Source organism: Gavialis gangeticus, unplaced genomic scaffold, assembly GCF_001723915.1.
Source record: "Gavialis gangeticus isolate Ggan-Ray unplaced genomic scaffold, GavGan_comp1, whole genome shotgun sequence".
In the NCBI taxonomy this organism is placed as follows: Eukaryota; Metazoa; Chordata; order Crocodylia; family Gavialidae; genus Gavialis; species Gavialis gangeticus.
The window spans coordinates 4,663,473-4,688,799 of NW_017729002.1; the positions used below are offsets into that span (position 1 = coordinate 4,663,473).

General features: G+C 44.5%; 1 long non-coding RNA gene across 1 annotated transcript; it reads right to left on the bottom strand.

Annotated features, from left to right (window-relative positions):
- Positions 1-9,634: 9,634 nt before the first annotated feature.
- Positions 9,635-23,974, bottom strand: LOC109290888. The gene is made up of 3 exons (XR_002095704.1): positions 23,964-23,974; positions 16,661-16,663; positions 9,635-9,692 (listed from the first exon to the last, which is right to left on the bottom strand). It is a non-coding gene; the product is annotated as an uncharacterized LOC109290888 (long non-coding RNA).
- Between the last annotated feature and the right edge of the window lie 1,353 nt (positions 23,975-25,327).

A 25,327-nucleotide genomic window follows, 5' to 3' on the forward strand; every position in this document is an offset into this window, starting at 1 on the left:
TACATTTATCAGGGGGGCCACACATGCAGCCAGCAGGCTGGATCCAACCCACAGACTTGCTCAGTCCAGTCTGGCAGACTCTGGTGGGAGGCCACTAGAAGCTGGGGACACACCTACTGCAGAATTCAGGGCCCTTGAGCCCTGGTAGACAAGGTGATTGGTAGCAGGAGAGCAATCAAGGGCTGATTCAGCCCCCATTGACCTCTGGTTTCTTTGCCCATTGCCACTGCTGTGGTTTCAGCTCCTCAGCCCCAGTGCCATTATTACACCATGGCTAGGGACAGACATTACACATAAACTGGTTTAAGTGATCAGAAACTGGTTTAAACCTGTAACAGAACACACAAACCAGTGCACATAAACCAGTTTGAGAATGGCTGAAACTGGTTTGAGATAAACCTGGTTGAATGTAGTATCAGACTTAACTGATTTGGCTCAAACTGGTTTATGCAATGTCTGTCCCAGCCGCCTTGCTGGTTTCAGATAAACCAGACACCCCCGGTATCCCAGCATGTTCTCTGGGCTGGGCGGGGCTCTCTGCTCCACAACAGGGCTGGCCCCTCCCCTCTGCTCCCTGGCTGCAGCTCTAGAGACTGCGAGCTGCTTCCCCCCTCCCCTTCATCACTCCCTGCAAAACAGGAATTCCCCCCTGCCCTCTGCCTTGCTGAGTATTAACTGTCTGTGCATTAACTAGCAGACCACAACCTGGCTACCATTGGTGCTGAAACAGGAAACAAGTAGCTGGTAATGTCCCTCTGTTGTTTGCTTAATTGGGTGATAAACACTGTTATCAGTTCCCTGCTGGGCTAATCAGAGCTCCTGGGGGAGCCTGGCCACACCCCCCATAGCTTCATGCTGGGGAAGGAGGGGAAGGCTACTCTAGCACCCCCCAGCTTTGAATCTTAGCCACAGCAGGCATGTGCCTGCATTTCTGGGATGTCTTCCCGTTACAAAACTGATTTAGCCTAGCCAGGTTGACTAATCTGTGAAGATTGAATCAATTCAGGCTCAGGCTTTTTGAATGTCTGTCCCTAGCCCAAGTCACAGCCACCACCCTCTGCCATGTGCCCTGTGCTCTCTGAAGGAGCTCAAGCTGATGCCACAGCACAGAGCATGCAGCAAACATTAGTAGCAGCAGATTCAGCTCTGGCATGGATAAAGCACTGGGAGCCAGACCTGCTGCCACTGTCGCTTCATGCCCTGGGCTGGAGCCAGTCCATAAGGAGTCCAGCGGTCCATATCCAGCCTGGGGCACAAGTTTAACACCCCCTGTTTATGCAACATACCACAATTTATTCTGTCCTTATAGAGGAGCTTTGCTCTTGTTTCCTGTAAATTCTTCCTTATAGGAAGAAAACTGTATACAGCAAAACGAAATGTGAAATAAGAAGGTTAAAAGAAGGTTCAGCAAAGAATGAAAGAAAGTTCAAGCAAATGGATGGTTATGAACAGAAAGTAAAAGAAATAAACTTCTCTTTGGCTTAAAGATGAACAGATTATTAGGGCTGTGCAAAATGTCGCTGAGTGTTTCATTTGGAAGCTGTTTTGACACGCTTCGAGCTCGAAACAGCAAAATCAAAATGAAACAAAAAGCATCGAAACAGCTTTGAAATGAAATGAGGGAACTTGAAACATTACAAAAGTTTTGAAATGTTTTGAGTTTTGAAGCAGCCTGGTGGTGGGAGGCAGGGGACAGCCAGGGGTGTGCTCCGTGCAGCTCCGCAGCCCCATGTAGCTTAGCCCGGCGGGCAGCGCAGCCCTGGCTCTCCCCGCCTCCCACTGCCAGTTAGCCCTCTGTGGCTTGCGGAGCCAAGCGGAGCGCAGCACCAGCTCTGCCTGCCTCCTGCCACCAGGCTGCGCTCCAAGCAGCTCCACAGCCCCGTGGAGCTGAGCCCGGTGGCAGGAGGTGGGCAGAGCTGGAGCTGCACTCTGCCTCCCACCACAGGACTGAGCTCCATGGAGCCTGGCGCATGGGGCCCGGCGCTGAGGTGCAGGCCCCTGGATCTCTGCCCAGATGACAGGAGGCTGCTGCTGCTGCCTGAGGCCAGCAACAGGATCTGTCTTCCCTGGTGCTGGGTGCGGGCTGAGCCCAGTGATGGTCTCATGTGGCAGCGGCAGCCTCCTGTTATCCAGCATGGATCCAGGAGGAGTCCAGCACAGCCTTGCAGCCCTCCCAGGCGTGTGAGCCCCCAGATCTGCGTCCCAGGTGAGAGGAAGCTACCGCTGATGATAAATTTTGTTTTCAAAATGTTGAGGTGCAGTTTCGGAGAAACCTCTGCACCTATATCTCCTTGAAACCTAGCAGGCTTCATGCCCTCAGAAGGCGCTCCCATTCTCTGCAATTTGCATCCAAATCAGGCAAGAAATGACTAGGTTTTAGGCATTTTCATGATTCCCCATTATAGCCCATGGGCGAAATGTCGAAAGTTGAAACAGCAAAACAGTTTCGATGAAACCAAATGGGACAGTGCTTCGAAATAAAAAGAAATGACGAAACACTATCCCTTCAAAACGGTGAAGCAGACATTGAAACGAAACAACGTTGTTTCGCACAGCCCTACTGATAATACAGTCTAATGTTAGAAATGAATGCACATCATAAGGCATATGCAGTAATATGCCGCTCAAAAGTGTCCTGTTTGTTCCTGCCAGCATTCCTATAGGATGCTAATAATCCACTAAAGCCAAAATGTAGCTTAACTGAAAACAGTCATAGGATAGAATGATTTTATTCTGAGGCACCTGGCTGGGGTGCAAGGGGCCTCAGACCCAGCATTACTCTTTCAAAGCTCAGTTCTGTCCCATGTATGTGCCTCAGTCCCTGATCAAGAATTGTAACCCACACTGTTACAATAATATTTCATTCTTGGTACTACAAATCTCTGGTCTGAGATGGCAACATGGATATCCATGAGTGACAAGGGTGATGTAAACATTATGTACACTATAACAGCTCTCTTAACATGGGCCACGCAGGAGCTAGCAGATGACATTAATTTCTGGTCATTAACAGCTTGGCCTTCAGTCAAATAGTACCCAAAAGATTAAAGGTACCACAGCTTATTACCTATTCCTTAGGGCAGAAGTGATTGTTTCGCTCCATTTTTTAGATACACTGGAGGCAAGCCTGGGCAATCAAAGCTAATTCCAAGATTTTTTTGGCAAAAAGATAAATTGCTGTAGGAATGCATGTGTGGCTGAATGTAAAATCAATGTTAATTGCTTTGAAAGTTTAAGGACAGGTCATGCTGTCCATAATGCCTATGATAGACTAGTCTGGTTTCCTTTTTCCTGAATGGGTATGCAGATCAGTTCCTAGGCATGTGGTCAGAATTGCTAGCACACTTCCATCGCCAACATCCTTTACTTCATTCATTGTTTTGTTGTAGAGGCTTCTCATTAACTTCTCTTTGCTTGGCACATCAACCAGGGCTCTCATCCTAAACCACAGCAACACTGGGAATCAAACAATAGTCCTTGACATCAGACTCCTAGACTCCTAAAGCATTGTGCCAGCAAATGATGTCAGCCACTTACTCAGTTTTATCCATTATCAAGGTATTGGTTCAAACATCCTTGATAACGGTCATTCAACTTTATTTTTTTCTTACGCATCATAGAGAAATAGCATCTATTGACAAGCTAATTGAAAAAAGTGCATTTCTTGGAATCAATAAGTGGCATTTCATGCTGAAGAAAAGATATATTGTAGTTCAACTGGTCAAGATAAACTTTTCCAAGCAATTTACGATAAGCAATGACAAGCACAAATGATCAAATGATGGGAAAAGACTGGAGAGCAATAATCCAGTGGGAGTTTCAGGGTATATGAGACTTTCATTTAAGTAACTTGTTTCCACTAAAAAATACTGACATGCCAGTCTTGGTTAAAGTTGAAGTTGTCTTTTGCTCAGGAGAGGCTTACAATATATTGCAATTGAGAATTTCCCCATTCCACCCTAGTTAGTCTTCAGCTGTGATCTGAGGAGTTGGTCCACATTTAAAGTATATTTTACTTTTCATGCCCGTGTTAAAACTGACTAATTTTCTGAGGCTCTCAATAAGGGTGTAAAGTTAGTCCCAGGGCTGATGACTGCTTTTTGGATCTGGACCTTGAGCTTGAATCAGGAGCTGGATCCAACTTGCTTCAAGGACAAGTGTGTTTAATCTGGGTCCAAAATTTGTAGTTCACCCACTGATCCTTTCCAAACCAAAGTTTAGAGCAAAGACTTTGTTTGAGATCATCTCTGTTGGTATTCAAAAGGAATAACCTCTACAATTATACCTAAATACTTCCTGAACATTCAAAGACCTCAGTTTCTGGTCTGTTACCAGTTCACACTGGAATAACTGTTGACCTCTAGAGAGCTATTCCTGATATTTACCAATCTGAGAGAAAAGTTTCTGTCCAAGAGCACTAAAACTAAGAGCTCAGGAAATGAGTATCTGCTTTACCATGTGCATACCCAGCTATTTCAAAGTACCAAGCATTTGGTACATTAAACCAGAATGATAGTAAGTAGCACAAGATAGTATGGGTGACTGATCTGATTATCTTTCTAGTTGGTGCGGTGTGAATGCCTGTTCACACTGCAGAAGCGGATGGCTGCTAGTAACACAGAATGGCTGTTCACATTGGTGGATCCAGGATTTTAAAAAGGGGGGTGTGGGAGCAGCAACCTACACTTCAGGGGTAGTTCACTCCCCCGTTCCCAGTTTGCCCCACGCACAAGGTGGGGGGCGGCAGCCAGACAGATTTTTAAGTCCCCAAATCAGGTAGTGCCTGCCCCCCTGCTCTCAGCACCCTTTCCCATCTCCTCCATGCTCAGTGGCACCTCCCCTCCTCTCCAATTCCCCCCTCCTTTAATTACACCTCTGGCTGCTTGTTGCCTCTGTCCCCACTGCTCTTGCCCTGTGCTCGCTGGGGCTGAAGGGAGTGGCTGTGCAAAGAAGTGGGCTCAGCAGGGGCAGCAGTGATGGCAGGCAGATTTCCTCTCCATGAGCCTGCTCCCAGACTGGCAGGGAACACCCAGGGGGACTGGGCAGGGAGACAGAACCAAATATGTGGCTGCTGCCACTATCCCCGCTGAGCCCAGCTCCCCATGCAGCCCAGCTGCAGCAAGGCAAAAGTAGCTCTGGAGGTCTCACCAGCCCCTGGATCAGCTGGGGCCAGTAGTAGCAGCAGGAAGGGAAGAGGGAGGAGCTGCTGAGCATGGAGGGAGAGGGAAGAGGTACCCAGAGGCAAGATTCTTACCTGCTTCAAGGTCTTAAAAATCCCCAGCTGCTTCTCCCACACCTGAAATAGGGGACTGTGCCACTGCACCCCTCTGGATTTGTTATCAACTGTTAGTAATATCTTATAAGGCCCAATGCTTATTTTATAGTATTTTGCATTTATTGAAGATATACAAGAGGAAGCAGTTCATTCATTGCTAGGGAACAGAGAATTTCTCTTCAAAAGTGACTGCAAAGATGATATAGAAATTTTCTATCATAATGGCCTAGGAGAGACTATGGCAGTGTGTACCTTTGTGACCTCTTCTAAGACCAAAGGAATTTGCTTCTGGTCTTATTTAATTCACAGATTAAATATAAATGAAGGTTCCCACTGCCTTTCCCTGACACAGATTCCATAGCTGTGTAATTCAGCAGTTGGTGCAGCCACAGTATAATACTCACCTCTGCATGTAGGCAGGATATCTCTGCTTGTAGGGTTTGTTTAGTTGATGCAAGTCCTGGCTTGCTCCTGTGTACACTTCGGGATAAATCTCTATTGATTCCTGATCTAAGACTAGTTTCAAGCATAAAGAAGGCCTTTCTGTTCAGCAGGATTAAAGGTGCAAGCACTGAATTATAGGAGAGAGGACTACTCTGGTGGAGGGATTAAACTCATATGGGGGAGCTGAGCAATGAATGTAGGTAAAGACTATATTTCAACAACACCATGGGAATATACAGTATGTAGTGACACTAAACTTGATTAAACAGAAAATCTCCCATAAGGAATGGCACCTGACATTTGAAATTATATTGGACTACACCAGGAAGCTATAATATTGATGTTATGTAATGGACCAGTTGGGCAATAGAACTTTTCCATATCTACTTTCCAGAACCCCCTCTACTCATTATAGGTCTTAAGGTAATTGCGCAATTACCTGGTTAATTGCGCAATTACCTTAAGACCAGCTACACATGCAAAGCAGCTATCACACCACAAAAAGCTCCAACCAGTCATGGGCAACTGGTGCCTTCCAAGTCCGGGGGGGCAGCAGATTGCTGGGGGGAAGGGTCCCCCAGTGGCCAATCGCCAAGCCGGGAACCACCAGTGATGAAACCGGAAGTGCACTTCCATTGGCACTTCCGGTTTCGCAGCTGGTGCTTCCAGAGGGTGCATGGCCAATCTCAGGAGGCGGATGTGCACCCGCGTGCACCCCCTACGCGTCGCCAATGCAACCAGTTATAATGTTAGAACTTGAAAATGCCTACTAACTTTATAGTTGATGGGACTCCCAACCTCAGGGGTGCACCAGGCCCAGCTGGGGCTGCAAGTCCTGCAACTGAGGGGACTCTCAGCCCCAGCAGCAGCCAACTCTGGGTCCCAACAGCACTAGGACTTAGACTCCTGCAGCTGTGGACACTGGGTGCCAGGTCCCAATTGGGATCCTGGCAACCAAGGGATGTGGCTAATCCAGGGGTGCATGAAACCGCCATGACCTGGGAGATCATGGCAGTCACAGTCCCCCAATCCTGGGGGTTTCCTGTACTCATGAAGCTAGGAGATCCTAATCTCAACTCAGGGGGCTGCCAGCCATCAGAGCTTGCTTCTTGCTAGTGCAGGGGGAGCCCAGGATCTAATGTCCAATCCCACAATCACACCTCCTGACATGCATGTGTGGCTTGGTAGGAGACTTAAGTGTGTGGATCATGCCTTAGATCATCATGCCTTTACCTGCATGTGTAGAGGGGCCCAGGACATAGCAGAAACCAACCAAGGTAGGTAAGTAATATACTACATATAATGTCACTCTGTCCCATTTACAAAAGCATATCCATTCAAGCAGTAACAGGTGTTAAAGGCCATTCCTCAATAAATAACCTGCAGAAAATCACATTCAGTTAAATCAAACTAACTTCACTGTATGGTGAATATTCTAATTTGCCCTGGTTATGAATAATGTAGTTTGATATTTGCACATCTGACTGATCTGAATTTCTTTCCATGGTTATGCTTCTACTTGGACAATACTATATTTATGGCAGCTTTTTATAGAATACAGTCAATGAAAGTAGAATACCAATCACTTTCAGCTACGCTACATCTGAGAAACCCAAGTACAGGGCTGCATTAATATTTAAACATAATTGGAAATATGGCCAGGTCCAGTGCAATGAAAGAGGACTCCTAGAGAGATCAATATTAGGAAAAGGAAATTTTAAACTTTGGAACTGTCAGGGGTGACACAAGGGTGGAAGCCAGAAGGGAAATGAAAGTGAGTATTAGCTGGACATAAGAAAAAGGGACAAAAAGAATAGCAAGAGGATGTAAAAAAAGTGAAAGTAAACAAGGAAGAAAAGGAGTGGTTTATATAAACAAGAAACCTAGGATGAACATGCACAGGGTATAGAACAGTGTGGTTAGTTTGGCAATGTGTTTAGTTTGGACCTTAAATCACAAGTTAGCCCTTAGCAAGCAACATTGTGTACCAACTGGATTTGCTCTATACTCTGACTTGAGGACAATGTGCATCTTTCTAATAAATCCTTTGAGAAAAAAGTACAGGCAACCTCTGCTTAATGCAATTTCACTTAGCACTATTTCGCGATAGCACTTGTTTAATCAGCACCTGATTTCACTTAGCACTGAGCCAGTTTCATTATAGCAATCAGTGAAGCAACAGTGGTGACAAGAAACAGTGAGTGCCAGCAAGTGGGTGGGCAGGCACAAGCACAGGGCCTGCACTCGTGTCACAGAGCCAGAGCCAGCAGGGGCCCAGGCTGGGGCAGCAGGAGCATGGGGCCCAGACTGGCACATGGTGCCAGAGGAACTGGTGGGCAGCAGGATGGGAAGAAGCAGCAGCAGCAGCAGCAGCGAGAAGTGGGGGGCGGGCATGAATGCAGGGCCTCCACCTGTGCCCAGGGCCAGGGCCACTGGGGGCTAAGGGCAGAGCGGCAGAAGCGTGGGGTGTGGGCTGGCATGTGGGGCCGGAGTGGCCACCAGACAGGCAGAGAGGTGAGGAGAGGTGCGGAGAGACAGCGGCAGTGGTGAGAAGTTGTGGCAAGCAGCGGCGGTAACTAATTATCTCTATTTACATTCATTCCTATGGGGAAATGGGTTTTGCTTAGTGCAGTTCCACTTAACGCTTGTTTTTTCCAGAACCAATTAAGAGCGTTAAGCAGGGGTTGCCTGTAGTGCTCTTGCCAGAGTAAATATTGCCTGCTAATCCATGCAGCTCCACACTTAGCCAAAACCAATTCTCTCTCCTATACTTGCAGGATTCTGCCCTAAGCTGTGGCTACATTAATGGAGTAGAAAACTTTTGACATTAGCCTAGAGCAAACTGTGTTGTGCCAGGCACACAGAAGGGAGAAGGCTGTGCACTTGACCATATGGGCTAGATATAGATGGTCAAAATGCTGGAGGCTGAATCAATTCAGTTATTGCAGGTTAATCTAGATGCACAGATTAAATAGAAGCAGAAATGATCAGATATTTACCTGTGATTCAGGAAATGCAGCCATATGCCTGCAGCAGCTCAGGCCAGAAGCTGGGGGACAGTAAGGCACAGCTCTCTGGCTGTGTTCACTTCTTCTTCCTGCTGCTCCCGAGGTCTCTGGGATTTGCAATCCAGAATTACAGCAATAGGATTCTGCAGGGTTGCTCATCAGCATTTCCTCTTCCTGCTTCCAGGTGCCTCTGGGATTTGTAGTACACAGCTGCAGCCAGCAGTAAGTTTCAGTAGAGGAGTAGGTGTTTAACCCCCGCCCCCCTGCCTGGCCCCAGACCCCAGCCAGGGTTTGCTGGGGGCAGTGCCCCCCTGCAGACTGGGCTGCCCACTGCTTCAGCTAGGGAGTAGAGGGGCGGGGCCAGCCCTGCTCTCTGGAGCAGGCAGCATAGCCCAGCGCAGGGCTGGAAAGCATCCTGGGATGCTGGGGAACTGATTTAACTTGAGCCAGGAAGGGGTCTGGGACAGAAGTTTCATAAACCAGTTTGACCCACATCAGTTAAGCCTGATACTACATTCAACCATGTTTATCTTAAACCAGTTTCTGCCACTTTGAAACTGGTTTATACGCAGTGAGCTTCTGTTCTGTGACATGTTTAAACCGGTTTCTGATCACTTAAACCAGTTTATGTGTAACTTCTGTCCCTAGCCATGGAAAGCAGCCATACTGAAGGCTGAAAGCATGAGAAAACTGCTCTGATTTGTTCAGCATTGCTTCTCAGGATTGTGTGATGTTGGCAGTTCTTTTATAACATAGCACATTGGCCTGCCCCTGGTTAACCTGGGTGCATGTCCATGGTCAAAGAGCAGCAGTGATAAAGGGCCTTTTTCAGATTCAGGCTCTTTCCATGAGAATGTCAACTTTTCTCCCAGATCCTCAAACAAGGGCGTCACAGCATCGATGATTCTGATCAGGCCCTCTCAGAGGTCGAGAGAGGCCTGGGCCACTTCCATTTTTTGAGGCTCCTGGTATATTAAAAATATATTAATTCATAGTGCACTACAGGTGATGTGGCCCGGTAATGGGACACAAGTTTCAAGTTGTATGATGAATGTCTTCTTCTTGCTATCCTGTCAGTGTATCTCTGTGTCTGTATGTATAACCTCATTTGGAGATAATGTCAAAAGTCTAAATTTGAGGCCCTCTGTGAATGAGAGGCCTGGGCCAAATGGCCCTCCTGGCCGCCCCGATAGGCCCTGATTCTGATCACATGCTTTAGAAAAAGCAACTCCTGCACCCTCTTCAAGTACATGTGAAGAATATGGATGAAATCCTTAGCTGCTATAAATTGGGCTATCTCCATTGACTTGAACAGAGCTATGCCAGTTAATACCAGCTATGGATTTGGCCCTCTGTGAACGTGAAAGCTAGGCTAAGTGCTAGATGATGTTATCCACACTAACTCTGGCTATGTGGTCATACCCCTGAAGTGTACAAGCAGCTCAGACCACAAAAACACTCTTTGCTGATGTAGTTTTATTTTGTTTGGTAAACGGGTATGATCTGTAACAGCAAGAGATTGTTTTTGCTGTGTTTACACTAAAGGTTTTTTGATATAAAACTCTTGTTAAAAATTGCATTGGCAAACATTACTAGTATGAATACTACCTTAATTTCAAGCAGCTTCTAGTCACAGAATATGAAAAGATAAATTGTGGGAATCATCATAGCTGAGAAAACAATGGCTAGTCTAGCACCTGTCTACTAGGTAACATTTCTCAACTCCGTCTCCTTTGCTCCTAGTTTTTTTTAAATGTGCGTCTTTGTAGTGTAAGCTTAAATAATGGATTAATTTCGCCTGCGAGTTTGCTATGAGGACTGACTGAATCCATTATCTTATGTCTATTGTTAGCTGCATGAGAAAGCTGCATGTTTATCTTAATGCTGTTTGCAGGACTGCTTTTTCCTTCCACTTTGGTAGACAGGGAATGGTCAGAGACGTGTAGCAATAAGTGCACAGATGTAGGTCTTGATCAGGCTGCTCTGTGACAATAGGAGGAGCAGGTTACTCAAGGTCAGTACTAGGTCATGCAAGGTGAAGCACTCTGCACAGTTCTGTGGAAAAAGGAGCACGTCTTAATTCTCATGCTATGAGCAGCTGAAAGATCTTTTGGACGCACTCAGTGAGGTGCTACTGTCTCAGGCCTAACTCTTCAGGCAGGAACGACATGCTGGCCTCACAGTGCTGCGATTAATGCTGGATCAGTATAGATGTTATCTCTAGTTCTTTTCATCAGCTTATACCTTTCCCTTTGTGCCACACTCCTCACCACTGCATGGCTTCTCCCCATGTTTTACGTGCACACATACCCCCACTGAGCTGTATTTTCATAGCAGTTTCAAACAGAGCTTACACTTGGAAGTTGGTGCTCCCAACTCCAGCTGTCAGCATGCTGTCTACACTCAATAAGTCAGCATAGTCATACAAGCAAGGATATTGTTACAGTTATATTTCTCTGGAAACCTCCGGACTCCTCAGAAGCAGAATCCTATGTAGAAAGTAGTGAGTCATCATAAAACCAGTTGATTGTAATTTTATCTGAGATTTCAGAACAAACAACATACGCTAAGTTAAATACAAGGCAGGAGAATGGCTTCACCAGTAAAACAGGGCTTTAGCTTTGTGAGTGCTGTTGCAGGGGAACCTGTAATGAGACTAACCTACAGGAAACACAGATTGCTCCAGCACAAAGAGGAGCTGAGCCTGTGCTACCACAAACTGCGTTGAGAAAGTACAGTGTGTGCTAGCAAAACCAGGCTGCTAGATTTCCTCCTCAAGGCAAACTTACAGCACTCTAGGGAGATAAGAATTTGAGATACCGTATGTGCTTAGTGGTAAATGATTTAGTCAAATCTTGTGCAGTAAATTATTGATGTGTGCTTTTCCAGGAATATTTCCTGGGAAAAACAGACAAAAATTCAAACCCAGACAGTATTTGCATAGAGTATTAGACTATCTGCAGCTTCACTATTAGTCTGTTCCCAGCAGCCATGGACAGTAGAGGTTAATTCATATTAGAACATACCATAATGAATGCATCTCAAGGATGGGAAGAGTTTGGAAGCAGGAATGAAGCAAGGTCTCTTAGAAAACTGAATGCATGGACAGAAGACAGTAAACTGAGGACTGAGGAACAGCTTCCTTATACTCTGTGTTGGCTGTCCAGCAGCTTGGCAGTCTAGGGAATTCAATCATTTGGAACTGAAAGTGGAGCATTTACGATAGGGTTTGGTAAGCCCCCACCTCTAACGTGCACTATTTACATTCTCACGGACATCCTGTCACACTTTTAGCTTCTTTCATTCCTTGGCGATCTCAGAACAGCAGAGACTCCCTAAGCCTGGAGAAGGGTGATTGCACCCGAAAGCTTGCGAAGAACTTTTTTCCAACTACACAGTTGGTCTAATAAAAGATATCACATCTACCCAAAGAAGCTTGCTTGCCCTCCTTTAACGTACAGTTGTCTGCCAGGTGCATAAGTTTGAAGATATAAATTAAAGAAGTATGTCCTTTTCATGTAGCCTTACCCCCAGATTCTAGGGTGGCCTGGAAGGAGGGATCTTCTCCTTGGGCCACCTCTATAAAATTGCTCTTTATATTGCAGGTGCATTTGTGGCTGCTGCTCTATGCCTGGTCTCGGCACAAGTGATGGGAAGGAAGCGAAAGGAAAAAGGATATGACTAAGGACTTGGCTTAAAAGGCCTTTTGTTCTCATTACATTTTGTTTTTTAAAATAAGAATGATCTGCATTCACACAGCTTACATCTCATTGCACATTTAGGCTGGCTATGCCGGTAGTCAGGGTTTTGCTGAAGATCATCCTGCAGCAATTACCTGCCAGTCATCTACACTGTAAACCCCTTAGCTTGGCCCGCAGGGCGGTGCTGCCTGATCCTGGAGATTCTGCTGAGCTTCTGGGTCTGCGTTTGAGCCTGGAATCTCTTACCTGTTAGCCTGCCCCTTTCTTTACTACCTCGGGAGTATATTCCGGTGTGCCAGCCTTAAGCGCAACAGGACTTCCAGCAGCTATCCCACAGTCCATCATTGGCTTCTAACCCTTCTGAACTCAATTTGTATGGTTTTCTGCCACAAAGTGCTCAAAAGCAGCTCAAAAGGTGAAATTAGGCCGATTCCAGAAGGCCTGTGCTTTTTTGTGTGCAAGCAGGACAGTGTAGATGGCTGTGGTACAGGCTATAAAGCTTACTACAAACATAGAAGGACAAGCGATGTGGCTCAGATTGCTTCAGATTAACCCTCATTATCAGTGTAGACCAGTAATTCTCAACCAGAGTGCCATAGCACTCTAGGGTGCTTTGAGATCCTTTTAAGGGTTTTGGAGAATGTTCTGAAAAATTAGCAGAGCTAGGTGTGCAGACACCTACATGTGATTCAAAAATACACAGTGTAAAAACATTTCTGACCTGTCGTGGGTTTTTTGAGTTCTTTGCAACAGAAGAATTTCCCTGTTGTTTTTCTAAATCAAGAAACAAATGAAAGTTAATCTGGCATCTTCTGAGGGATGCCTCTAGTCTAAAACGTTTGAGAACCGCTGGTGTAGACATACCCTAATTTGCCAGTTAACATGAACTCTACAATCCACTTTGAAGGTGGATAAAGTTCATTACAGTTCATGATGATTAAAGTTCATGTCTGTTTGCCAGTCCTTCAACTTCCATCACACACAGTATGCAGTCATACTAGGACAATTACCTTCAAATGTAAATGTTGGTATACAACCATGGTGAGTCTATTTGCATTTGCACGTTCCTGGAATAGCCCACACAAATATTACAATTATGGCATTGTGTTTGTGTGTGTGCGTGTGTGTGTGCGTGTGTGCACATGTGCGTGTTTGCAGTCTGTATATATGACATCATTAACTCATGCTTGTCCAGCTGCCTGGAGGCTTGCAGAAGTTCTAGATCACCTCACTCTCTGGGCACAAGTAAAAGTACAAGCCGTCCTTTCAAAGAATCACCAGAACAAACAGGTTTATGAAGCCACCCCTAAATGCTTCATACTGATTCATACAACTATACAAGATGCAGCTTGCCATGGGTGGATCTAGGACTTTGAAAAGGGGAGTGTAGGTGGTGTGGTGCATCATCCTATATAACACAACACACAAAGCTTAACTAATATGGGGGTGAGGGGCCTAGTGCTATAATTATTCAGTTTTAGGTCAAAGAAACCACAAACATGACATTATAGAAATACACAGTAATTTGCTAGATTATAATATAAAGTTTAAAAAACACAGCTAGGCAAAATTAGTCAAAACCAATTATTTTATTAGCCCTATAGTCAGTATAGTTAAATGTGTATCTCTTATTCAGATTTGTAAAACAAAATCTAGTCTTCTTGAGGATCTTGATAGTGCATCCAACACTTCACTGTCAGTCATTTTCACACTTGAGTTAATGCTCACCTGGGTTAATATTACCACACTTGAGTTAATGTTTTTACCAAGAGTTAAAAACAGACTGCAGGGCTGTGGAATAAAATATCAATATTACCAGAAATGCTACCAGACATCAGAATTGCAGAAGAAAGGATAAATTGCTTAATGGAACATCAAAACCGTTGAAAAAAAGAGAGTGAGAGCGAGAGCATGAGAGAGAGAGAGAGAGAGACTCATTAACACTTATGGAATGAAGAGAGATTAGCAGGGATTGGGTAGTTTATAAGAAGCAATGAAGTCAATCGACTTGTGCTGAGCTGCCTGAATAGAAGTGTCACTGCCCCTTCTGGGCCACTGGTTTTAAAGTTTGGGTGGACAAGGAATCAAAAGGGGGTGCAACTGTACCACTGCACCCACTGTCCCTGGATCTGCCCCTGCAATTCACTGGAAATTAACCTACCCACTCCTCTACCAACAGCTAGGTAGCTTACACCTTAGCAGTACCAATACCCTTTATAACATGTTTCCAGAGTGGATTACACAGACAGCATCTATCATCATCCCCATTTTGCAAATAGGAAATTGAGGAGGGAAAATGACTTGCCTCCTCTGGCAGGTCAGCACAGAGCCAGAAATAGATTGCAGTTCTGCAGCTCGGTTTAGCGCTCAGTCTGCTAAACCACACTGCATCGGAAACAGGAGGCATGTTGAGGTCCAAGCTTTCTTATTTTGTATACTTCGAGATCCTTCCACGAGTATACAAAAGAAGGAAGCCTGGACCTCAACATGCCTCCTGTTAGGCAAGGGAGAGAGAAAAAGAAAGCTCAGGTGAAAAATATATGGGAGTGTAATGAAAAGTAAGCCTCATAGCAAGTATGAGGGAAAAAACAGATTTCTTTTTAAGGAAGAAAATACTGTAAGAAAACTAGTCAGAGGGAAACTTGGCCTATGAGAGATGCATCAATCTTCAGAAAGAAGAGATGTATAAGAAAGGCCATAGAGAAGTCAAGTCTCTTCAGTTCAATATTTATATTAGAACATTTGATTTACAGCGTTTTGAATCTGGTTTCACAGGGCTGTGCAGCTTCTAACAACCTCCCCCATCCCCATTTAAATATCTTTCAAGTTTATGTCAAGGAAGCGCCAGCAGACTGCTCCCCTGCAGAGACCTCTCTGGATACTGTAAATCATCCTGGTTTTCTTTGGCATCACATTGACAGTAAGCAGAGAGCCCACTGGTGCTCTGATCATACACACGCTCTTCCAGGGTCTCGCCTAAGGAGATGTTAATTTACAACCACCTATAAGGCTTGTCTTCCCTCCACATCCCAAGATTCCTGAGGGGATGACAGTATTTCCTTCCTGAAGAGCCATAACAAGAGATTGGAGTTTAAAACTGAAGCATGAAATAAGAAATCTTTTCCCTTGTTTCCTATCCTGGGGATTGATCAGTCAGTTACACCAATAATGGGATCTAGGGAGAGGGTGTTAATTAAAGCAAACACAATGAGTGGTGGTACAGAAGAGAGCATGGCGTTTTTCATTTTCAGCTGAAGTGTCCTCTGAAATCTACTGGAAAATATTCACCAAAATGTAGTGCAAGTGATTCAGGAACTTCCACTGGGAAAGGACAAGCCTCCTATGAGGAGCCAGAAACAGCTTTGATACCATCCTACTGAAGTGCGTGTCGATACAAACACAAGAGGTTGCAAAAAAAGTACATCACTTCCAAAAGGGTCATTTAAGTCCCTTTCTAAAATGAAAGCCAAATTAAGGGTGGGTCCAGGCCTCTTTTTCATGACACAAGTCGGGATCACAGCTGATCTTGATTCCTCTCATCCTGGCATAGGGGCTGTAAATCTTCAATTCCCTGACACCTTTCTTATTTTGTTCATTGTCACCATGCTGTTTTTGCTGTCGTAATCCCTTTCTCCTATTTTCATCTGAATTTTTCTCTGCAGTATACTACAATACTGTTTTGAATGTTGCACATTGGTTTACCTCCCTTAGCAGCTTCTCTTTTCAAAAAAGAAAGCAAGAAAAGGAACAGAGAATCCATCAGAGCTCATAGGTATGAGTTACCGGTCTACATGTATCCAGTGTCTGAAACCTAGCATCTCTTCATCCTTGACCCAGCCCAGATGATGTGTGCTGGGAAGGAGAGATCCTTGTCTTAATCAGCATTCCCGTGCATCATACCCTAATCACACCTTGTTCTTTCCACACATACTCATTCACCCGTGACCTGTCTTCCTTTAGAAAAACTGAATGTGTACCCACAACAGGCATCACAGTTGATACAAACACAAGAGGTTGCAAAAAAAGTACATCACTTCCAAAAGGGTCATTTAAGTCCCTTTCTACATGAAAGCCAAATTAAGGGTGGGGATGTTATTTCATTAGGAAATAAATCACATGTTAAAACTTGATGGCAAGTTTAAAAAAGAAACTACCCTGCAGCAATTGGACTGGCTGATTAGATATTTGTCTCCTGAGTCTGTGGGCTGGCCCAAAACTGAAGTTACCAGAACAAACTTGAGTAAAGCAAGTTATATTGTGCCAGCACAAACAGTACATTCTTCTCCTAGCCCGCTGCATACCATCATTGCTGCTACAGCATGGCTGTAATGCGGGCCTCTTCTACCCAAGTACTGTAATAGGAAATCTCAAAGATACTGGAATCTGTATCCTCAAGAGGATTACTCTTCATGGTGCTGGGGATTTAAGGTTTTCTTTTCTGTCAGAGGAAATTTTACTGTAGCTGAATAGTAAAAGCACTAAGGTTAGGAATCAAAACTGTACTAAACCCAGACAACCAAAATTATTCACACTCATGCAGCTGAATCTCTGTTTTAGGCCCAGGGATGAGCACTGAGACAGATATATACTCTAGTTAAAATTAAACTCCAAGCTACAGCGTAACAGGAAAAAAATATTCGTGTGTCACTGTTATATTATTTCTAGTGCCATTTGTGGTCAGCTGGTTAAATCTGCATTTAAGCAAGAATTCCCCACATGCCTGGCTCAGACTCAGAAGGAAATTGAGGTGGATTCTTAATGGAAAACAGTAAGTAAGAGAAGAGAGAGATTGTGGCTTCCTCCATATGCCTTTCCCTGTATCCTGGTTTCCAAAAGAATCACTATTACCAGTCAAGTCATGGACCAGATTCCCTGTGAACCTAGGACCTTTGGTGATTCATAGCAAGGGCCATGCAACTTCAGTGGAAACTATGGGTGCTTTCCACGTGGTCATGTCAGGCCAAAAGGGACTACCTTCAGCTTGGCTGCAAGCAGGAGCCCAGCACAGTGTCAATAAAAAGTGTTGGCTGTGAGAATACAGAGGGTGGGGCAGAGATGCACCTTATAGACTAACTAAATCAGAGAAGTAGAGCAGGGAGTTTTGTGAGCCCAAGCTCACATCATCAGATGCTTTGAAAGAACATGCACAGAGTAGTGCAATGCAGCTAGGAAAGAGAAGAGCTGGAGGTGTGGGTAAACGTGACTCATGCGGGTTATGAAGGTCCCATTATGAAAATATTGTTTAACTTCAAAATTGTTAAGGGAGGTAAGCCAAATAGGGTCCTGAAGACTCCTATCCAGTGTTTAGGGGGAAGTAATAAAACCTATAGTGTATGTATGTCTGATAAGATGATGACGCGAAAGAGATTCTTTTCTGGCTCCTGGCACCAAATTTGGTAATGGAGTATGCCTGGTATATAGGCAGAGGAATCAGGGATCCATTCCACTTCAATTCCAAGAACTTCAGTCAGCTCATAGCAGATCTAGGCAACAGCGCAACAGTGACTCAGCTATACAGTGTATAAAGATGAACACGTCAGATATGTGCAGAGTCTGAACAAGCATTTTTCTAAGAAATTGCGAAGTGGTCTGTGTTGTGCTGGCCCTACATCATGATATCCAGTTGGGTGGAGTTGCAGATGTTCTGGAGGGTAGGACAGGGATTCAGAATTACCCAGATAAGTGGGAGAAATGGTCCAAAAAATCAATCAAATGAAACTCAACAAGCAGAAGTACAAAGTCCTGCACTTAGAATGGAATAATTACATGCATAAATACATACTGGGAAATGAGTAGCTAAGCTGTGATTCTGCAGGGCACCTATATACGAGCGTGGAGGCTGCTCCAACGTGCTGGAATTCCAGTGCATCGGAGCAGACTCAATTAATCAAATCTGTTGGAGCATGGCAATTACTGTGCTCCAGCAGCCTCCTGGGTCTCGCATATCAGTGTCCCTGTGTTTAAAAATGGTGGTGGAGGTGCTTGAACTAAAGCTTGTCAAATGAGCTTTAGTTCAAGTGCCCCCACTGCCATTTTTAAGTGCAGAAACACTGATATAGGAGACACCGTGGTGCTTTAATTAGAGCAGCTCTTGGAGATACTTTAATTAAAGTGCCGTCTTCCCTCGCCCCCCACCCCAGCATACATGAAAGTGCCTACAGATAGGGCCTGAGGGTTTTAGTGGACCATAAACTGAATATTAGCCAACAGTATGCTCTCGTAGCAAAAACAGTCAACACCATATGTTGTATTAACAGGTGTGTTGCGGGCAAATCAAGGAAAGGGTTTCTGATGATCTATTTGCCACTGGTTGGGCCTCACCTGAAGTACCGTGTCCAGTTTTGGGCTTCAAGAAAGATTCGGATGGATTAGAAAGGGTCCAATGGGGAGCAACACAAATAATCAGAGGCTTGGGAAACACGACTTAGGATCTAGGATTATTTAGTTTGGAGAAGAGAAGACAGAAGGGCAATTTGAAAACCATCTTAAAATACCTCAAGGACAATTATAAAGGGGATGAAGATATGCTATTCTCTGTGGGGATAGGACTAGGAGCAGTGGCCTCAAGCTGTAGCACAGGAAATTTACGTTGAAGATTAGGAAGAACTTTCTTACTATAAGGGTATTTAAGCATTGGATACACTACCTAGAAAAGCTGTGGAATCTCCATACCTGGAAATTTGCAAGGGCAGGTTGGGATGGTTCAGTCAGGGATGACCTGCCTTGAGCAGGGAGTTAGAGAATATGACCTCAGGAGGTCCCTCCCAACTCTTTGATCCTGCCCAGGACAAGTGATCATTGCACAGGAGGTTTCTTTCAGACAGAGATGTCTTTTGCATTGAGCTCAGTCTGAATTTAGGGAGATGGACACTGGGGAAAGAGGTGGGCCCCTTAATTTCAGTATTTTCTGTACTCTGCACCCTGCCTAAAGCTCTTATGAAGAGCCACACAGAGAAGAAGAGACAAGTAGTGGTAGAAGAAAAGACACTGATTCCTAGAAGAGCTCATATGAGGCCCCTTTTTGAATCAGTGTTTATGCTAATTATGTTTCTTTCTGTACTTTTGCATAGCTGGTAATGTAGATGAGGGAGGGTGGCCTATACTGCTCAACTCGAAAGGGCAACAAAGATGTACCACTAGACAATTGTTTTTGAATAATACAAAAGGTACTGCATGAATCCAAATATATATTTTAACTCTGCAGTGAATGATAGCTATCTTCATATGTGGAGCTAAACTCTTTGGGCTCCATTAATCACATTTTATGACATTTCCACAAAGTACCACAAGTAAGCATTACTATACCCATTTTACAGATGGATATCTAAAAGCAGGCAAAATTCAACAGAGTCATCTTTACTAAAGTGAATGGACCAGTATTTAAACAGGATTGTCAAATATGGCCCACAGGGGGAAAAAAGATCTCTCCAAGATCCATACACCGAGTTAACAGCAGACCTAGGAACAGAAACCCAGGATGCCTGACTTCCAGCTGTCTCAGCTTGTCATTGTCTCTCTTTCTTTTGTGATCATAAGCTCTTTCTGCAGGTCCTGGATTTCTCTTACAATTATTCCTTCCCAATAATTTTTAATATCACAGTGTTTGCCTTCCTGCTGCTTTCATCTTCAAATATCTCAAGCATAATAGAAGTTTTTTTGAGCCAGCTTTCTACATAATAAAGTGCATTCTTGATGTGCTGAATTCATCATAATCTGTTATTAGGTAATGATTAGTGGAGCTGTAAATGTAGTCATACATGATGCACCCAATATTACAGAAAACCATATCAGCAGATTTATGACCAATCATTATACTATGTCTCTTTGATCTGCTGCTTCAGGAAATAGAGGGAGTTGGTGTAGAATTCACCACTAGACACTGAAATGCTAAAGAAAAATTGAAAGAAACTGTAATAACCACTGGTCATGAAACAAAGTTTACAAGAGCTGTTGTGTAATTGATCTTGATAGGAGTAGTTACAGGGAAGAAACAGGATGTGCAATCTCTAGCTACCACTTTGTACTGCTCTGGTTTTACTGACAAATGGTTGAGATCAGGCCAGCCAGCCTTACTTGCTCAATTGCCTATTGTAGGAACTGTGAAATCAGGCAGATGGTTTCCCAAACTGCAGGTTAGCAGTGTTTGGGACAGTCTCTTTGAACAAGATGTGGCAGACAATGGAACAGGTACAAGCACTGAAGGAAGAAAAACAGGGTGACCTGAAACACAGTCCAAAATATTTTGAAGCTCCTCTACACATGTAAATATTTAGTGGACTCATTTTTCATATTTGCACTCCATCCCATGGCCATGGCCCAGCCAGATCCAGAACCTGCCAGGCTGAAATATTGGGAAAAAAAGTATTTTGCATTAAAACAATATACATAAGATAGTAAGAGATGTTCATGGACAATGGCATCAGATGCTTTGTCTAATTTCTTAGAATGAGAATTCTGTTCTATAGAGTCACGCTGTCAAATGCATCCTGAAAAACCCAATAAAAGTGTTCATTTTTACCAAAATTGCATAGGGGCACATCTATGTTGCTTTAAGGAGAATAACTTTTCTAAGCCTCAAAAGATAGTGTATAGCGGTAATCTGTTCCACTTGAGGAATTTAAGTGGTTCATATGATTTCCCAGAAGTGATCAGCAACTTCTTCAGTACCTTCAAGAATCTACTAAAACCAGGCAATGGTTTTAATAGAAATGTGGTCTTCTTACTAATAAGTGATTGAGCCAGGAGCTATTAGCTGTGACAAACAGAATCCGAGAAAAAGGGAAGTGGAACCTGAAAACAGCAAAGCCTATGATGCTTCTGGCAGCTTGCAGGTGCTATGTGAACAACTGCCAAACACAGTAGTGATTACTTATGCAAAAATTAATTATGAACATTTCTGTGCATTTGGTACACTGTGAGCTGTCGAATACTTCCTGCAGGATGAGGTTCTGGACATCTCTCGCATCAGGGCCTTCACCTTGTTGTGCCTCTGCTTCCCCAGACAGAGGGTGACCACAATAGCATTGCCTTGTCTTTGGATGCCAGTACTCCTCTTCTGATGCTGATGCCATCCCTGTGCCAATCGGCATCAGATTTGGGGGCCTGGAAGCTTGGCATCTCATTGGAAGAGAAACTGGTGACATGGGTTGTAGTTATCTGCTAAGTATAACTTGTTCTATGTGCTCATTTATACCAGTCCTTGAACAGAGATACAGATTATTTCAAAAATCCCTCCTCAGCACTGAGAGAGACCAAACTCTACTGCAGCTCACACAGATGCCTCTCCTCAGACCGCTCACTCTACTAGGAACAGGACACCACATGTCTCACCAAGACTGACCACTTGGCCATAGGCTAAGAAATATGGCTGGGAAGAGCACGCAACAAGGACCCCTGGTGGCACCTGCAACAACCAACATCGTACCGACCCTGCTTCGTCAGTGAAAGATAATGTGCAAACGCTAATGCAAAATTATTTTAAATAGAGAAATATTTAACTTGTATCACATTTAAAAAGTACAAAATAAATGTTAGAGACAAAGTAATCTCTGACTGAAATGAAAACTAAAGAGTCATTTTCCTTAGGACTGGAAACACGTAGATGCCAATCTGGGAGAAACCAAATCAGCTGTATTTTCTTCAGCAGTCCAGAGCTTCTTCCTGACCTGAACAGAATGTGAAAACCCAGAGGAATGGACACTCTGAAATAAATGTCCTCTCCATATATGGACATATTACTTACGTATCCACTTACCTTTGCATCAGCAGCAATGAGTCACTTTGTATGCAGAAGTGTGAAGGATCAGTGAACAGGAAAAAGCAGATATACCAGACTAAGGCTCTAGACTTATCTTCTGGTGGGAAAGGCAGAGATGGAGGAATAGCTTGCACTTTGCTGTGGTCTCCTATTTGCTGCTCCATGACAGCCATGGCCAACGTCCAGCTTTCTTCTCCTGTTTCCACATAGCAGTAGTTCCTCCACACTAGGTTAGCATTGCATGGCCCTTTGTTCTGTTCCTAGGCCCTACACATTGCAGAACACATACCAAAGGAACAGGAAATTTGGGTCCAACACAGAAGTTGCTTTGCCTCCTTTCATGCCATCCTATGATTCATTTCTTTTGGGCTAGCTGTGCCAGTTTCAAGCCATGGATAGCATGGTAACGGTAAAGTATTTCGTGTCACTATCTGACTGAGAGCAAGCACCAGCATGTCCTTCAGCCGAGGTGAAGTCTGTGTGGACCTCACTCACTCCAGGCTGCTCTCTTATCTTTGCCACTTAACTTGTGCCTTGTCCTTTCAGTGGTTGGGTCACTAGGAGAAGGCTACTCTCTGGCATCCACTGGCTGAGTCCATTGTTGGGGCCCCTAGGCCCTGGCCCTCTCCTAGACCCACCCTCAGTCTTAGCTGAGTGTTTCCCCAAACTGCCCTTTCTTCAGGCCTACAAGTACTCCTTCTGCTGGGGTCTTGGTAGCCCTAGTCTTTCTCCAGGCCAACTCCATCTTAGCTTGGGTCCTCCTAACACCGGTCTCTCCCCAGGCATACTTACAATGTGCTCTCCAGGTCCAGGCTTCTCCAGCAGAAGTTCCTTTCCCTTCCACTGCTGGACTTCTGCCCTTTGCCTGCTCTCCATCCCTCTCTTAAATCCCTGCCAGGACGGGACCACCTCTCCCTTCCTCCTTTGTAATGGGGGAAAAAAGAGGACCTGTTAAACTGACCATTACAGATGCATCTCCACAAGTTTCTGTGTATTTGGCATCTTACCACCAGATGATTTCTTGGCAAAGTAGTCACCAAGCTACTCAGCTTTTACAGCAGCTTGGGTAGCAGTGTCAGCAGTGATTTCAGTAGCTACTGCAGTCGTGGGAAGAATGAAGAACAGGAGGAGGCTTCTGACCAATTTTCATAGGAACAGTTCTTGAATGACTCTCACATGAGTTGGTGCCAATTCTGAGTTTGTGAAATAAGCAAAACTGGTTTGAAATGGTTTTGCTTCCTGCCTGGGTTGCAGAATTTCAAGATAACAAAGCATGCTTTTTCTGGAAGTCTGCAAGGAGCTTACCCCAGAGCTGCAGAACCAGCACCCTAGCACAACGTCCTGTGTGAGTTGTCATAACCTCAACAAGAACCTTGAGTACTGAAAGATGCATTTGCATTTTGCTGGAGATAAAGAATTGTGCTTATCGTTTCAACAGGGGTAAATTAAGCTTAGTGTGAACATGCTTACCTCATTGGCAAAATCAGTTTGGCATCACTCAGCCCACAGCCCTCAGGCCAAATCCAGCTCACAGACCTCCCCTTAGGTCAGAAAATTTGGCAGTGGGGGAGCAGTGGCCCCTCCCCCCCACCCAACTCCCAAGTCCTGCACAGCTGGACCAGGCCCTGCACACCTGGTTGAGCCCAACAGACAGATCCAGCCTACAGATGGACCGGGCACTGCCCAGCAGCCTGTTGAGCTAAAAGGTTGGGTAGCATTGATTTAAGTAAATATGAAAACTCCCATCTGATTTTGCCCTAAACGCCATGGAGATAAACATACAATACAAGGGTGGGATGGACATTTTTCTATTGACTTCAGTAGAAATAGAGCTGCCCTGAGCACTGAGTTATCTCCTATGTAAAATAACAGGTGTTTCAAAACCAAAAGGGCATAGAAAATAGCAAGTACACCACAAGCTACAGTCTGCAAAGAACTGTACAGTGATTTATTTTGTTTATGTATAGCTCATCACTGCCACATCATCTCCCAATATTTCTGGTAAACAGATAAGGTTTAGTGAAATTTTGTCCTTGATGTACAGTAAATTTGCTTTTCAAAAAGCTGAAAATATTTGCAAAATGACAACACATTTGGCCAATAATTTCAACCAAAAATTATTACAATTTCAGCCATTTTTTGAAGAGTGTTAAAATATGTTAGCATCATAGACTCAAAGGACTGGAAGGAACCTGAACAATCCTCAAGTCTGGTCCCCTGCCATGGGCAGGAGGTTATTGGGCTCAAATGAGCTATCCAGCTTCCTCTGGAACACCTCCAAGGATGGTGACTGCACCACCTCTGCTGGGAGTGTGTTCCACATTCTAGTTATCCTCATGGAAAATAAGTTTTTTCTTATGTCCAGCCTAAATTTTTCCTCTATTAGCTTGTGCCCATTGGTCCTTGTCCTCCCAATGAGTGTCTTCCTGAAGAGTTTCTCCCCTAGGTCTTGGTGCTCACCCCTGACATACTTGTAGGAGGCTATCAAGTCACCTCTGTCTTCTCTTACTCAGACTGAGCAGGCCCAGTGCCTGGAGTCTGAGTAAGAGAAGACAGGACACCACTGGAGACGGCTCTCCAGAATGAGGCCATCCCATCAAATACAACTCTCTGGAATCAGCCTCTAAGCCAGTTGTCCACCCACCTCACTGTAGACTGGTCTAGGCCGGTACCCTCCAATTTAATTGAGAGAACTCATGGGAAACAGAGTCAAAGGCTTTACTGAAGTCTAAGTAAAAAATATCAATCTTTTGTCCCTTGTCCAGCTGGTTAGTTACCTGGTCATAAAAGGACATCAGGTTAGTTAGGCATGATCTACCCCCGACAAAGCCATGCTGGTTGCTTCTTAGTACCCCACCAGTTACGATCTAGTGATTTATGGCCTCCTTAACAATTTTTTCAAAGATTTTTTTCCCAGGACTGAAGTCAGACTGACCGGTTTATAGTTTGCAGGGTCACTCCTCTTGCCTTTCTTGAAGATAGCCACCACGTTGGCCCTTTTCCAGTCATCTGGAACCACTCCCGAGTTCCATGACTCTTCAAACAGCTTTGCCAGAGGCCCTGCTATAAGCTCAGCCAGTTGCTTCAGGGCTCTTGGATGCAGGTCATCTGGCCCAGCTGACTTGAAAATGTTCAAATGTTC